The sequence below is a fragment of the Rhinopithecus roxellana genome, chromosome 20 (assembly GCF_007565055.1).
Source record: "Rhinopithecus roxellana isolate Shanxi Qingling chromosome 20, ASM756505v1, whole genome shotgun sequence".
Lineage (NCBI taxonomy): Eukaryota > Metazoa > Chordata > Mammalia > Primates > Cercopithecidae > Rhinopithecus > Rhinopithecus roxellana.
This window is the reverse complement of record NC_044568.1, coordinates 32,913,677-32,930,581: the sequence shown is the minus strand read 5'-3', so window position 1 is coordinate 32,930,581 and position 16,905 is coordinate 32,913,677.

Below are 16,905 nucleotides of genomic sequence, written 5' to 3'. Positions count from 1 at the left end.
ATTTCCATTTTCACCGTAGCCCTCAATGAGCTCCCAAATATCACTTTGCAGAATCCACGACAACATTGTTAGCAAACTGATACAAGAAGGGAAGGGTGGAACTCTGGGTGATGAAGTCATTATCGGAAAGCAATCTCTCAGAAAGCTTCTCTCTACTTATTATGTGAGGATAATTCCTTTTTCACCATGGGCCACTATGGGCTCCTAAATATCACTTTGCGATATCCACGACAACAGTGTTAGAGAACTGTTCCAAGAAGGGAAGGGTGGAACTCTGTGTGATGAAATCACACATCAGAAAGCAATCTCTCAGAATGATTCTCTCTTGTTATTATGTGAGGATAATTCCTATTTCACCATGGGCCCCTATGGGCTCCAAAATATCACTTTGCAGTTTCCATGAAAAGAGTGTTAGACAACTTCTTCCTGAGTTCTAAGTTGTAAATCTGTGAGATGAACTCACTGATCAGAAAGAAGATTCTCAAAAAGCTTCTTTCACGTTTTGATCTGATGAAATTTCCTTTATCAGTGTAGGCCTCAATGCGATCCAAAGAAGCCCTTCTCAGGCTCCTCAAAGACAGTGTTAATGGACTGCTCCATGAAACATAAGTGTAACTCTGTGAGATGAATTCACACATCACCAAGAAATTACTAAGAAAGCTTCTTTCTACTTTTCATCTGAGGATATGTCGTTTGTCACCGTAAACTGCATTGCGCTATGAAGTGTCTCATTGCAGATTTCCAGAAAAGTGTGTTAACAAACTGATCACTGATGAAAAACGTGTAACTCTGTGAGTTGCATTCACACATGGCAATGCAGTTCTTCAGAAGGCTTCTTTCCATTTTTAATCTGAGGATATTTCCTTTTTCACCATAGCACTCCATGAGCTCCCAAATATCACTTTGCAGAATCCACGACAACAGTGTTAGCAAACTGTTCCAAGAAGGGAAAGGATGATATCTGGGTGATGAAGTCACATATCAGACAGCAACCTCTCAGAAAGCTTCTCTCTAGTTGTTACGTGAGGATACTTCCTTTTTCACCATGGGCCCCTATGGGCTCCCAAATATCACTTAGCAGAATCAACGACAAGAGTGTTAACAAACTGTTGCAAGAATGGAAGTGTGGAACCCGGTGTGATGAAGTCACACATCAGAAAGCAATCTCTCAGAAAGCTTCTCTCTAGTTATTATGTGAGGATATTTCCTCTTTCACCATGTGCCCCTAGGGGCTCCCAAATATAACTTTGCAGTTTCCACGAAAAGAGTGTTAGCTAACTGCTTCCTGAGTTCTAAGTGGTAAGTCTGTGAGATGAACTCACTGATCAGAAAGAAGTTTCTCAGAAAGCTTCTTTCACGTTTTGAAGTGATGAAATTTCCTTTATCAGCGTAGGCCCCAATGCGATACAAAGAAGCCCTTCTCAGGTTCCTCAAAGACAGTGTTAATGGACTGTTCCACAACCCATAAGTGTAACTCTGTGAGAGGAATTCACACATGACCAAGAAGTGTGTCAGAAAGCTTCTTTCTAGTTTTCATCTGAGGATATTTCCTTTCTCACCGTAAGCTTCATTGCGCTATGAAGTATCTAATTGCAGATTTCCATATAACTGTGTTCACAAACTGATCACTGAAGAGAAACGTGTAACTCTGTGAGTTGCATTCACACATGGCAATGCAGTTTCTAAGAAGGCTTCTTTACAGTTTTAATCTGAGGATATTTCCTTTTTCACCATAGCCCTCAATGAGCTCCCAAATATTAATTTGCAGAATCCACGACAACAGTGTTATCAAACTGTTGCAAGAATGGAAGGGTGTTACTCTGTGTGATGAAGTCACATATCAGAAAGCAATCTCTCAGAAAGCTTCTCTCTAGTTATTATGTGAGGATACTTCGTTTCTCACCATGGGCAACTACGGGCTCCGAAATATCACTTTGCAGAATCCAGGACAACAGTGTTAGCAAACTGTCCCAAGAAGGGAAGGCTGGAACTCTGTGTGATGAAGTCATCATCAGAAAGCAATCTTTCAGAAAGCTTCTGTCTAATTATTATGTGAGGATATTTCCTTTTTCACCATGGGCCTCCCTTGGCTCCCAAATATCACTTTGCAGTTTCCACGAAAAGAGTGTTAGCACACTACTTCCTGAGGTCTAAGTTGTAAGTCTGTGAGATGAACTCACTGATCAGAAAGAAGTTTCTCAGGAAGCTTCTTTCACGTTTTGAAATGATGAAATTTCCTTTATCAGTGTAGGCCTCAATGCAATGAAAGAAGCCCTTCTCAGGTTCCTCAAAAACAGTGTTAATGGACTGCTCCATGATACATAAGTGTAACTCTGTGAGATAAATTCACACATCACCAAGGAGTTTCTAAGAAAGCTTCTTTCTGCTTTTCATCCGAGGATATTTCCTTTGTCACCATAAGCTTCATTGCGCTATGAAGTATCTAATTGCAGATTTCCAGAAAACTGTGTTAACACACTGATCACTGAAGAGAAACGTAAAACTCTGTGAGTTGCAGTCACACGTGGCAATGCAGTTTCTCAGAAGGCTTCTTTCCAGTTTTAATCTGAGGATATTTCCTTTTTCACCATAGCCCTCAATGAGTTCCCAAATATCACTTTGCAGAATCCACGACAACAGTGTTAGAAAACTGTTCCAAGAATGGATGTCTGGAACTCTGTGTGATGAAGTCACATATCAGAACGCAATCTCTCAGAAAGCTTCTCTCTAGTCATTATGCGAGGACACTTCCTTTTTCACCCTGGGCCCCTATGGGCTCCCAAATATCACTTTGCAGAATCCACTACAACAGTTTAAGCAAACTGTTCCAAGAAGGCAAGGGTGGAACTGTGTGTGATGAAGTCACATATCCGAAAGTAATCTCTCAGAATGCTTCTCTCTAGTTTTTATGTGAGGATATTTCCTTTATCACCATGGGCCCCTGTGGGCTCCCAAATATCAGTTTGCAGGTTCCACGAAAAGAGTGTCTGCAAACTGCTTCCTGTGGTGTAAGTTGTACGTCTGTGAGATGAACTCACTGATCAGAAAGAAGTTTCTCAGGAAGGTTCTTTCACGTTTTGAACTGATGAAATTTCCTTTATCAGCGTAGGCCTCAATGCGATCCAAAGAAGCCCTTCTCAGGTTCCTCAAAGACAGTGTTAATGGACTGCTGCACGAAACACAAGTGTAACTCTGTGAGATGAATTCACACATCACCAAGACGTTTCTAAGAAAGCTTCCTTCTCTCTGTCATCTCAGGATATTTCCTTTGTCACGGTAAGCTTCATTGCGCTATGAAGTATCTAATTGCAGATTTCCAGAAAACTGTGTTCACAAACTGATCACTGAAGAGAAACGTTTAACTCTGTGAGGTGCATTCACACATGGCAATGCAGTTTCTCAGAAGGCTTCTTTCTAGTTTTAATCTGAGGATATTTCCTTTTTCACCATAGCCCTCAATGAGCTCCCAAATATCACTTTGCAGAATCCACGACAACAGTGTTAGCAAACTGTTCCAAGAAGGGAAGGGTGGAACTCTGTGTGATGAAGTCACACATTACAAAGCAATCTCTCAGAAGGCTTCTCTGTAGTTATTATGTGAGGATATTTCCTTTATCACCATGGGCCCCTATGGGTCCCAAATATCACTTTGCAATTTCCACGAAAAGAGTGTTAGCAAACTGCTTATTGAGGTCTAAGTTGTACGTCTGTGAGATGAACTCACTTATCAGAAAGAAGTTTTTCAGAAAGCTTCTTTCACCTTTTGAGCTGTGGAAATTTCGTTTATCAGCATATGCCTCAATGCGATCCAAAGAAGCACTTCTCAGGTTCCTCAAAGACCGTGTTAATGGACTGCTCCACGAAACATAAGTGTACCTTTGTGAGGTGAATTAAAACATCACCAAGAAGTTTCTAAGAAAGCTTCTTTCTAGTTTTCATCTGAGGATATTTCCTTTGTCATCGCAAGCTTCATTGCGATATGAAGTATCTAATTGCAGATTTCCAGAAAACTGTGTTAACACACTGATCACTAAAGAGAAACGTGTAACTCTGTGAGATGCATTCACACATGGCAATGCAGTTTCTGAGAAGGCTTCTCTCCAGGTTTAATCTGAGGATATTTCCTTTTTCACTATAGCCCACAATGAGCTCCCAAATATCACTTAGCAGAATCCACGACAATAGTTTTAGCAAACTGTTCCAAGAAGGGAAGGGTGAAACTCTTTGTGATGAGGTCACACATCAGAAAGCAATCTCTCAGAAAGCTTCTCTCCAGTTTTAATGTGAGGATACTTCCTTTTTCACCATGGGCCCCTATGGGCTCCCAGATATCACTTTGCAGAATCCACGACAAGAGGGTTAGCAAACTGTTCCAAGAAGGGCATGGTGGAACTCTGTGTGATGAAGTCACACATCAGAAAGCAATCTCTCAGAAAGCTTTTCTCTAGTTATTATGTGAGGATATATCCTTTTTCACCATGGGACCCTGTGGGCTCCCAAATATCACTTTGAAGTCTCCACAAAAAGTGTGTTAGCAAACTGCTTCCTGAGTTCTAAGGTGTAAGTCTGTGAGATGAACTCACTGATCAGAAAGAAGTTTCTCAGAAAGCTTCTTTTATGTTTTGAACTGATGAAATTTCATTTTTCAGCGTAGGCCTCAATGCGATCCAAAAAAGCCCTTCTCAGGATCCTCAAAGACAGTGTTAATGGACTTCTCCACGAAATATAAGTGTAACTCTGTGAGATGAATTCACACATCTCCAAGAAGTTTCTCAGAATGCTTCTTTCTAATTTTCATCTGAGGATATTTCCTTTGTCACCGTAAGCTTCATTGAGCTGTGAAGCATCTCATTGCAGATTTCCATAAAACTTTGTTAACAAAGCAATCACTGAAGAGAAACGTGTAACTCTGTGAGTTGCATTCACACATGGCAATGCAGTTTCTCAGAAGGCTTCTTTTATTTTTAATCGGAGGATATTTCCTTTTTCAACATAGCCCTCAATGAGCTCCCAAATATCCCTTTGCAGAATCCATGACAACAGTGTTAGCAAACTGTTCCAAGAAGGGAAGGGTGGAACTCTGTGTGATGAAGTCACACATCAGAAAGCAATCTCTCAGAAAGCTTCTCTCAAGTTATTATGTGAGGATATTTCCTTTTTCACCCTGGGCCCCTATGGGCTCCCAAATATCACTTTGCAGTTTCCACGAAAAGAGTGTTAGCAAACTGTTTCCTGAGGTCTAAGATGTAAGTCTGAGAGATGAACTGACTGATCAGAAAGAAATTTCTCAAAAAGCTTCTGTCACGTATTGAAATGATGAAGTTTCCTTTATCAGCCTAGGACTCAATGCGATCCAAAGAAGACCTTCTGAGGTTCGCCAAAGACAGTGTTAATGGACTCCTCCACGAAACATAAGTGTAACCCTGTGAGATGAATTCACACGTCACCAAGAAGTTTCTAAGAAAGCTTCTTTATAGTTTTCATCTGAGGATATTTCCTTTCTCACCGTAAGCTTCATTGCGCTATGAAGAATCTAAATGCATATTTCCAGAAAACTGTGTTAACAAACTGATCACTGAAGAGAAAGGTGTATCTCTGTGAGTTGCATTCTGACATGGCAATGCAGTTTCTCAGAAGGCTTCTTTCCAGTTTTAATCTGAGGATATTTCCTTTTTCACCATAGCCCTCAAAGAGCTCCCAAATATCACTATACAGAATCCATGACAACAGTTTTAGCAAACTGTTCCAACAAGGGAAGGGTGGAACTCTGTGTGATGAAGTCACATATCAGAAAGCAATCTCTCAGAAAGCTTCTCTCTACTTTTTATGTGAGGATACTTCCTTTTTAACCCTGGGCCCCTATGGTCTCCCAAATATCACTTTGCAGAATCCACGACAACAGTGTTAGCAAACTGTTCCAAGCAAGGAAGCGTGGAACTCTGTGTGATGCAGTCACACATCAGAAAGCAATCTCTCAGAAAGCTTCTCTCTAGTTATTATGTGAGGATATTGCCTTTTTCACCATGGGCCCTTAGGGGCTCCCAAATATCGCTTTGCAGTTTCCACGAAAAGAGTGTTAGCACACTGCTTCCTGAGGTCTAAGTTGTAAGTCTGTGAGATGAACTCACTGATCAGAAAGAAGTTTCTCAGAAAACTACTTTCACGTTTTGAACTGATGAAATATGCTTTATCAGCGTAGGGCTCAATGTGATCCAAAGAAGCCCATCTCAGGTTTCTCAAAGACAGTGGTAATGGCCTGCTCCACGAAACATAAGTGTAACCCTTTGAGATGAATTCAGACATCACCAAGAAGTTTCTAGGAAAGCTTCTTTGTAGTTTTCATCTGAGGATATCTCGTTTGTCACCATAAGCTTCATTGCGATATGAAGTATCTAATTGCAGATTTCCCGAAAACTGTGTTAACAAACTGATCACTGAAGAGAAACGTGTAAATCTGTGAGTTGCAATCACACATGCCAATGCAGTTTCTCAGCAGGCTTCTTTCCAAGTTTAATCTGAGGATATTTACTTTTTCACCGTAGCCCTCGATGAGCTCCGAAATATCACTTTGCAGAATCCACGACAACAGTGTTAGCAAACTGTTCCAAGAAGGGAAGGGTGGAACTCTGTATAATGAAGTCACACATAAGAAAGCAATCTCTCAGAAAGCTTCTCTGTAGTTTTTATGTTAGGATACTTCTTTTTTCACCATGGGCCCTATGGGCTCCCAAATATCATTTTGCAGAATCCACGACAACAGTGTTTGCAAGCTGTTCCAAGAAGGGAAGGGTGGAACTCTGTGGGATGAAATCACACATCTGAAAGCAATCTCTCAGAAAGCTTCCCTCTAGTTATTATGTGAGAATACTTCCTATTACACAATGGCCCCTATGGGCTCCCAAATATCAGTTTGCAGTTTCCACGAAAAGATTGTTAGCAAACTGCTTCCTGAGGTATAAGTTGTAAGTCTGTGAGATGAACTCACTGATCAGAAAGAAGTTTCTCAGAAAGCTTCTTTCACGTTTTGAAGTGATGAAATTTCCTTTATCACCGTAGGCCTCAATGTGATCCAAAGAAGCCCTTCTCAGGTTCCTCAAAGACAGTGTTAATGGACTGCTCCACGAAAAAGAAGTGTAACTCTTTGAGATGAATTCACACATCATCAAGACGTTTCTCAGAAAGCTTCTCTCTAGTTTTCATCTGAGGATATTTCCTTTGTCACCGTAAGCTTCATTGCGATATGCAGTATCTAATTGCAGATTTCCAGAAAACTGTGTTAACAAACTGATCACTGAAGAGAAACCTGAAACTCTGTGAGTTGCATTCACACATGGTAATGCAGTTTCTCATAAGGCTTCTTTCCAGGTTTCATCTGAGGATATTTCCTTTTTCACCATAGCCCTCAATGAGCTTCCAAATATCACTTTGCAGAGTACACGACAACAGTGTTAGCAAGCTGTTCCCAGAAGGGAAGGATGGAACTCTGTGGGATGAAGTCACACATCGGAAAGCAATCTCTCAGAAAGCTTCCCTCTAGTTATTATGTGAGAATACTTCCTATTATACAATGGCCCCTATGGGCTCCCAAATATCCCTTTGCAGTTTCCACGAAAAGATTGTTAGCAAACTGCTTCCTGAGGTCTAAGTTGTAAGTCTGTGAGATGAACTCACTGATCAGAAAGAAGTTTCTCAGAAAGCTTCTTTCACGTTTGGAAGTGATGAAATTTCCTTTATCACCGTAGGCCTCAATGTGATCCAAAGAAGCCCTTCTCAGATTCCTCAAAGACAGTGTTAATGGACTGCTCCAAGAAACATAAGTGTAACTCTGTGAGATGAATTCACACATCACCAAGACGTTTCTCAGAAAGCTTCTCTCTAGTTTTCATCTGAGGATATTTCCTTTGTCACCGTAAGCTTCATTGCGATATGCAGTATCTAATTGCAGATTTCCAGAAAACTGTGTTAACAAACTGATCACTGAAGAGAAACCTGAATCTCTGTGAGTTGCATTCACACATGGCAATGCAGTTTCTCATAAGGCTTCTTTCCAGGTTTCATCTGAGGATATTTCCTTTTTCACCATAGCCCTCAATGAGCTCCCAAATATCACTTTGCAGAATACACGACAACAGTGTTAGCAAACTGTTCCAAGAAGTTAAGGGTGGAACTCTGTGTGATGAAGTCTCATATGAGAAAGAAATCTCTCAGAAAGCTTCTCTCTAGTTCTTATGTTAGGATACTTCTTTTTTCACCATGGGCCCCTAAGGGCTCCCAAATATCTCTTTGCAGAATCCACGACAACACTGTTAGCAAACTGTTCCAGGAAGGGAATGGTGGAACTCTGTGTGATGAAGTCAGACATCAGAAAGCAATCTTTCAGAAAGCTTCTCTCTGGTTTTTATGTGAGGATACTTCGTTTTCGACCATGGGCCCCTAAGGAATCCCAAATATCACTTTGCAGAATCCATGAAAACAGTGTTAGCAAACAGTTCCAGGAAGGAAAGTGTGGAACTCTGTGTGTCGATGTCACACCTCAGAAAGCAACCTCTCAGAAAGCTTCTAACTACTTATTATGTGAGGATATTTCCATTTTCACCATGGGGAAACCTATGGGTTCCCAAAAATCACTTTGCAGTTTGCACAAAACGATTGTCAGCAAACTGCTTCCAGAGGTCGAAGTTGTAAGTTTGTGAGATGAACTCACTGATCAGAAAGAAGTTTCTCAGAAAGCTTCTTTCACGTTGTGACCTGATGAAATTTCCTTTATCAGCGTAGGCCTCAATGCGATCCAAAGAAGCCCTTCTCAGGTTCCTCAAAGACAGTGTTAATGGACTGCTCTATGAAACATAAGTGTAACCCTGTGAGGTGAATTCACACATCACCAAGAAGTTTCTAAGAAAGCTTCTTTCTAGTTTTCTTCTGAGGATATTTAATTTGTCACCATAAGCTTCGTTGTGCTATGAAGTATCTAATTGCAGATTTCCAGAAACTGTGTTAACAAACTGATCTTTGAAGAGAATCGTGTAACCCTGTGAGTTGCATTCGCACAGGGCAATGCATTTTCTCAGAAGGCTTCTTTCCACTTTTAATCTGAGGATATTTCCCTTGTCAACATAGCCCTCAATGAGCTCACAAATATCACTTTGCAGAATCCACAACAAAAGTGTTAGCAAACTCGCCCGAGAGGGAAGGGTGGAACTCTGTGTGATGAAGTCACAGATCAGAAAGCAATCTCTCAGAAAGCTTCTCTCTAGTTTTTATGTGAGGATACTTCCTTTTTCACCATGGTCCCCTATGGACTCCCAAATATCACTTTGCAGAATGAACGACAACAGTGTTAGCAAACAGTTCCAAGAAAGGAAGGGTGGAACTTTGTTTGATGAAGTCACACATCAGAAAGCAATCTCTCAGATAGCTTCTCTCTAGTTATTATGTGAGGATATTTCCTTTTTCACCATGGGCCCCTACGGGCTCCCAAATATCACTTTGCAGTTTCCACGAAAAGAGTGTTAGCAAACTGCTTCCTGAGGTCCAAGTTGTAGGTCTGTGAGATGAACTCACTGATCAGAAAGAAGTTTCTCAGAAAGCTTCTTTCCCGTTTTGAAGTGATGAAATTTCCTTTCTCAGCGTAGGCCTCAATGCAATGCAAAGAAGCCCTTCTCAGGTTCCTCAAAGACAGTGTTAATGGACTGCTGTAAGAAACATATGTGTAACTCTGTGAGATGAATTCACGCATCACCAGGAAGTTTCTAAGAAACTTTCTTTCTAGTTTTCATCTGAGGATATTTCCTTTGTCACCATAAGCTTAATTGCGCTATGAATTATGTAATTACAGAATTCCACAAAACTGTGTTAACAAACTGATCAGTGAAGAGAAAGGTGTAACTCTGTGAGTTGCATTCACACATGGCAATGCAGTTTCCCAGAATGCTTCTTTCCAGTTTTAAATAGAGGATATTTCCTTTTGAACCATAGCCCTCAATGAGCTCCCAAATATCACTTTGCAGAATCCACGACAACAGTGTTAGCAAACTGATCCTAGAAGGGAAGGGTGGAACTCTGTGTGATGAAATCACATATCGGAAAGCAATCTTTCAGAACACTTCTCTCTACTTTTTATGTGAGGATACTTCCATTTCCACCATGGCCCCCCATGGGCTCCAAAATATCACTTTGCAGAATTAAACCACAACAGTGTTATCAAACTGCTCCAAGAAGGGAAGGGTGGAACTCTGTGTGACGATGTCACACATCAGAAAGCAATCTCTCAGAAGGCTTCTCTCAAAGTATTATGGGAGGATATTTCCTTTTTCATCATTGCCCCCTATTGTATCCCAAATATCACTTTGCAGTTTCCACGAAAATGGTGTTAGCAAACTGCTTCCTGAGGTCTAAGTTTTAAGTCTGTGAGATGAACTCACTGATCAGAAAGAAGTTTCTCAGAAAGCTTCTTTCACGTTTTGAACTGATGAAATATCCTTTATTAGCAAAGACCTCAATGTGATCAAAAGAAGCCCTTCTCAGGTCCCTCAAAGACAGTGTTTTTGGACTGCTCCACGAAACATAAGTGTAACTCTTTAAGATGAATTCACACATCACCAAGAAGTTTCTAGGAAAGATTCTTTCTAGTTTTCATCTGAGGATATTTCCTTTGTCACCGTAAGCTTCATTGCAGTATGAAGTATCTAATTGCAGATATCGAGAAAATATGTTAACAAACAGATCACTGAAGAGAAACGTGTAACTCTGAGAGTTGCATTCACACATGGCAATGCAGTTTCTCAGAAGCCTTCTTTCCAGTTTTAATCTAAGGATATTTCCTTTCTCACCATAGCGCAAAATGAGCTCCCAAATATCACTTTGCAGAATCCACTACAACAGTGATAGCATACTGTTTCAAGAAGGGAAGGGTGGAACTCTGTGTGATGAAGTCACATATCAGAAAGCAATCTCTCAGAAAGCTTCTCTCTAGTTCTTATGTTAGGATACCTCTTTTTTCACCACGGGCCCCTATGGGCTCCCAAATATCACTTTGCACTTTCCACAAAAAGAGAGGTAGTAAACTGCTTCCTGAGGTGTAAGTTGTTAGTCTGTGAGATGAACTCACTGATCAGAAAGAAGTTTCTGAAAAAGCTTCTTTCACGATTTGAACTAATGAAATTTCCTTTATCAGCGTAAGCCTCAATGCGATCCAAAGAAGCCTTTCTCAGGTTCCTCAAAGACAGTGATAATAGACTGCTCCACGAAACATAAGTGTAACTCTGTGAGATGAATTCCCACATCACCAAGAATTTCTAAGAAAGCTTCTTTCTAGTTTTCATCTGAGGATATTTCCTTTGTCACCGAAAGCTTCATTGCGCTATGAAGTATGTCATTGCAAATTTCCAGAAACCTGTGTTAACAAACTGATAACTGAAGAAAAACGTGTAACTCTGTGAGTTGCATTCACACATGGCAATGCAGTTTCTCAAAAGGATTTTTTCCAGTTTTAATCTGAGGATACTTCCTTTTTCACCGTAGCCCTCAATGAGGTCCCATATATCACTTCGGAGAATCCACGACAGCAGTGTTAGCAAACTGTTAAAAGAAATAAAGGGTGAAACTCTGTTTGATGAAGTCACACATCAGAAAGGAATCTCTCAGAAAGCTTCTCTCTAGTTACGATGTGAGGATACTTCCTTTTTCACCATGGGCCCCTAAGCACTCCGAAATATCACTTTGTAGAATCAACGACAACAGTGTTAGCGAACTGTTCAAAGAAGGGAGGCGTGGAACTGTGTGTGATGAAGTCACACATCAGAAAGCAATCTCTCAGAAAGCTTCTCTCTATTCATTATGTGAGGATATTTCCTTTTTTCCATGGACCCCTATGGGCTCCCAAATATCACTTTGCATTTTCAAAGAAAAAAGTGTTAGCAAACTGCTTCCTGAGATCTAAGTTGTACGTCTGGGAAATGAACTCACTGAACAGAAAGAAGTTTCTCAGAAAGCTTCTTTCACGTTTTGAACGGATGAAATTTCCTTTATCCGCATAGGCCTCAATGCGGTCCAAAGAAGCCCTTCTCAGGTTCCTCAAAGACAGTGTTAATGGACTGCAACAAGAAAGATAAGTGTAACTCTGTGAGATGAATACACACATCACCAAGAAGTTTCTAAGAAAGCTTCTATCTAATTTTCATCTGTGGATATTTCCGTTGTCACCGCAAGCTTCATTGCGCTATGAAGTATCTAATTACAGATTTCCAGAAAACCGTGTTAACAAACCAATCACTGAAGAGAAACGTGTACCTCTGTGAGTTGCATTCACACATGGCAATGCAGTTTCTCAGAAGGCTTCTTTCCAGTTTTAATCTGAGGATATGTCCTTTTTCACCATAGTCCTCAAAGAGCTCCCAAATATCACTTTGCAAATTCCACGAAAACAGTGTTAGCAAACTGTACCAAGAACGACGGGTGGAACTTTGTGTGATGAAGTCACATATCAGAAAGAAATCTCTCAGAAAGCTACCCTCTAGTTTTTATGTGAGGATATTTCTTTTTTCACCATGGGCCCCTAAGGGCACCCAAATATCACTTTGCAGAATCCACGACAACAGTGTTAGCAAACTGTTCCAAGAAGGGAAAGGTGGAACTCTGTGTGATGAAGTCACACACCACAAAGCAATCTCTCAGAAAGCTTCTCTCTAGTTTTTATGTGAGTATACTTCCTTTTTCTCCATCGTCCCCGTGTGCTCCCAAATATCACTTTGTAGAATCCACGACAACACTGTTAGCAAACTGTTCCAAGACGGGAAGTTTGGAACTCTGTGATGACGACACATATCCGAAAGCAATCTCTCAAAAAGCTTCTCTCTACTTTTTATGTGAGGATACTTCCTTTTTCACCATGGGCCCCTACGGGCTTCCAAATATCACTTTGCAGAATCCACGACAACAGTGTTAGCAAACTGTTCCAACAAGGGAAGGGTGTAACACTGTGTGATGGAGTCACACATCAGAAATCAATCTCTCAGAAAGCTTCTCTCTAGTTATTATGTGAGGATATTCCTTTTTCACCGTGGGCCCCTGTGGGCTCCCAAATGTCACTTTCCCGTTTCCACAAAAAGAATTTTAGCAAACTGCTTCCTGAGGTCTAAGGTGTAAGTTTGTGAGATGAACTCACTGATCAGAAAGAAGTTTCTCAGAATGCTTCTTTCACGTTCTGAACAGATGAAATTTCCTTTATCAGCGTAGGCCTCAATGCGATCCAAAGAAGCCTTTCTCAGGTTCCTCAAAGACAGTGTTAACGGACTGCTCCACGAAACATAAGTTTAACTCTGTGAGATGAATTCACACATCACCAAGAAGTTTGTAAGAATGTTTCTTTCTACTTTTCATCTGAGGATATTTCCTTTGTCACCATAAGCTTCATTGCGCTATGTAGTATCTAATTCCAGAATTCCAGAAAACTGTGTTAACACACTGATCACTGAAGAGAAACGTGTAAATCTGTGAGTTGCATTCACACATGGCAATGTAGTTTCTCAGAAGGCTTCTTTCCAGTTTTAATCTGAGGATATTTCCTTTTTCGCCATAGCCCACAATGAGCTCCCAAATATCACTTTGCAGAATCCACGACAACATTGTTAGCAAACTGATACAAGAAGGGAAGGGTGGAACTCTGGGAGATGAAGTCATTATCGGAAAGCAATCTCTCAGAAAGCTTCTCTCTACTTATTATGTGAGGATAATTCCTTTTTCACCATGGGCCCCTATGGGCTCCCAAATATCATTTTGCAGAATCCACGACAACAGTGTTAGAAAACTGTTCCAAAAAGGGAAGGGTAGAACTCTGTGTGATGAAATCACACATCAGAAAGCAATATCTCAGAATGATTCTCTCTAGTTATTATGTGAGGATAATTCCTATTTCACCATGGGCCCCTATGGGCTCCAAAATATCACTTTGCAGTTTCCATGAAAAGAGTGTTAGCCAACTGCTTCCTGAGGTCTAAGTTGTAAATCTGTGAGATGAACTCACTGATCAGAAAGAAGATTCTCAGAAAGCTTCTTTCACGTTTTGAACTGATGAAATTTCCTTTATCAGCGTAGGCCTCAATGCGATCCAAAGAAGCCCTTCTCAGGTTCCTCAAAGACAGTGTTAATGGACTGCTCCATGAAACATAAGTGTAACTCTGTGAGATGAATTCACACATCACCAAGAAATTACTAAGAAAGCTTCTTTCTACTTTTCATCTGAGGATATGTCGTTTGTCACCGTAAACTGCATTGCGCTATGAAGTGTCTCATTGCAGATTTCCAGAAAAGTGTGTTAACAAACTGATCACTGATGAAAAAAGTGTAAATCTGTGAGTTGCATTCACATATGCGAGTGCAGTTTTTCAGAAGGCTTCTTTACAGTTTTAATCTGAGGATATTTCCTTTTTCACCGTAGCCCTCAATGAGCTCCCAAATATCACTTTGCAGAATCCACGACAACAGTGTTATCAAACTGTTCCAAGAAGGGAAGGGTGGAACTCTGTGCGCTGAAGTCACACATCTGAAATAAATCTCTCAGAAAGCTTCTCTCTAGTTTTTATGTGAGGATTCTTCCTTTTTCACCATGGGCCCCTATGTGCTCCCAAATATCACTTTGCAGAATTCACAACAACAGTGTTAGCAAACTGTTCCAAGAAAGGAAGTGTGGAACTCTGTGTGATGAAGTCAAACATCAGAAAGCTATCTCTCAGAAAGCTTCTCTCTAGTTAGTATGTGAGGATATTTCCTTTTTGACCATGTGCCCCTAGCGGCTCCCAAATATCACTTTGCAGTTTCCACGAAAAGAGTGTTAGCCAACTGCTTCCTGAGGTCTAAGTTGGAAGTCTGTGAGATGAACTCACTGATCAGAAAGAAGTTTCTCAGAAAGCTTCTTTCACGTTTTGAACTGATGACATTTCCCTTATCAGCGTAGGCCTCAATGCGATCGACAGACGCCCTTCTCAGGTTCCTCAAAGACAGTGTTAATGCACTGCTCCACGATACATAAGTGTAACTCTGTGAAATGAATTCACACATCACCAAGAAATTTCTAGAAAGCTTCTTTCTAGATTTCATCTGAGGAAATTTCCTTTGTCACCGTAAGCTTTATTGCGCTATGAAGTATCTAATTGCAGATTTCCAGAAAACTGTGTTCACAAACTGATCAGTGAAGAGAAACGTGTAACTCTGTGAGTTGCATTCACACATGGCAATGCAGTTTCTGAGAAGGCTTCTTTCCGAGGTTTAATCTGAGGATATATCCATTTTCACCGTAGCCCTCAATGAGCTCCCAAATATCACTTTGCAGAATCCACGACAACATTGTTAGCAAACTGATACAAGAAGGGAAGGGTGGAACTCTGGGTGATGAAGTCATTATCGGAAAGCAATCTCTCAGAAAGCTTCTCTCTACTTATTATGTGAGGATAATTCCTTTTTCACCATGGGCCCCTATGGGCTCCTAAATATCACTTTGCGATATCCACGACAACAGTGTTAGAGAACTGTTCCAAGAAGGGAAGGGTGGAACTCTGTGTGATGAAATCCCACATCAGAAAGCAATCTCTCAGAATGATTCTCTCTTGTTATTATGTGAGGATAATTCCTATTTCACCATGGGCCCCTATGGGCTCCAAAATATCACTTTGCAGTTTCCATGAAAAGAGTGTTAGACAACTTCTTCCTGAGTTCTAAGTTGTAAATCTGTGAGATGAACTCACTGATCAGAAAGAAGATTCTCAAAAAGCTTCTTTCACGTTTTGATCTGATGAAATTTCCTTTATCAGTGTAGGCCTCAATGCGATCCAAAGAAGCCCTTCTCAGGCTCCTCAAAGACAGTGTTAATGGACTGCTCCATGAAACATAAGTGTAACTCTGTGAGATGAATTCACACATCACCAAGAAATTACTAAGAAAGCTTCTTTCTACTTTTCATCTGAGGATATGTCGTTTGTCACCGTAAACTGCATTGCGCTATGAAGTGTCTCATTGCAGATTTCCAGAAAAGTGTGTTAACAAACTGATCACTGATGAAAAACGTGTAACTCTGTGAGTTGCATTCACACATGGCAATGCAGTTCTTCAGAAGGTTCTTTCCAGTTTTAATCTGAGGATATTTCCTTTTTCACCGTAGCACTCCATGAGCTCCCAAATATCACTTTGCAGAATCCACGACAACAGTGTTAGCAAACTGTTCCAAGAAGGGAAAGGATGATATCTGGGTGATGAAGTCACATATCAGACAGCAACCTCTCAGAAAGCTTCTCTCTAGTTGTTACGTGAGGATACTTCCTTTTTCACCATGGGCCCCTATGGGCTCCCAAATATCACTTAGCAGAATCAACGACAAGAGTGTTAACAAACTGTTGCAAGAACGGAAGTGTGGAACCCGGTGTGATGAAGTCACACATCAGAAAGCAATCTCTCAGAAAGCTTCTCTCTAGTTATTATGTGAGGATATTTCCTCTTTCACCATGTGCCCCTAGGGGCTCCCAAATATAACTTTGCAGTTTCCACGAAAAGAGTGTTAGCTAACTGCTTCCTGAGTTCTAAGTGGTAAGTCTGTGAGATGAACTCACTGATCAGAAAGAAGTTTCTCAGAAAGCTTCTTTCACGTTTTGAAGTGATGAAATTTCCTTTATCAGCGTAGGCCCCAATGCGATACAAAGAAGCCCTTCTCAGGTTCCTCAAAGACAGTGTTAATGGACTGTTCCACAACCCATAAGTGTAACTCTGTGAGAGGAATTCACACATGACCAAGAAGTGTGTCAGAAAGCTTCTTTCTAGTTTTCATCTGAGGATATTTCCTTTCTCACCGTAAGCTTCATTGCGCTATGAAGTATCTAATTGCAGATTTCCATATAACTGTGTTCACAAACTGATCACTGA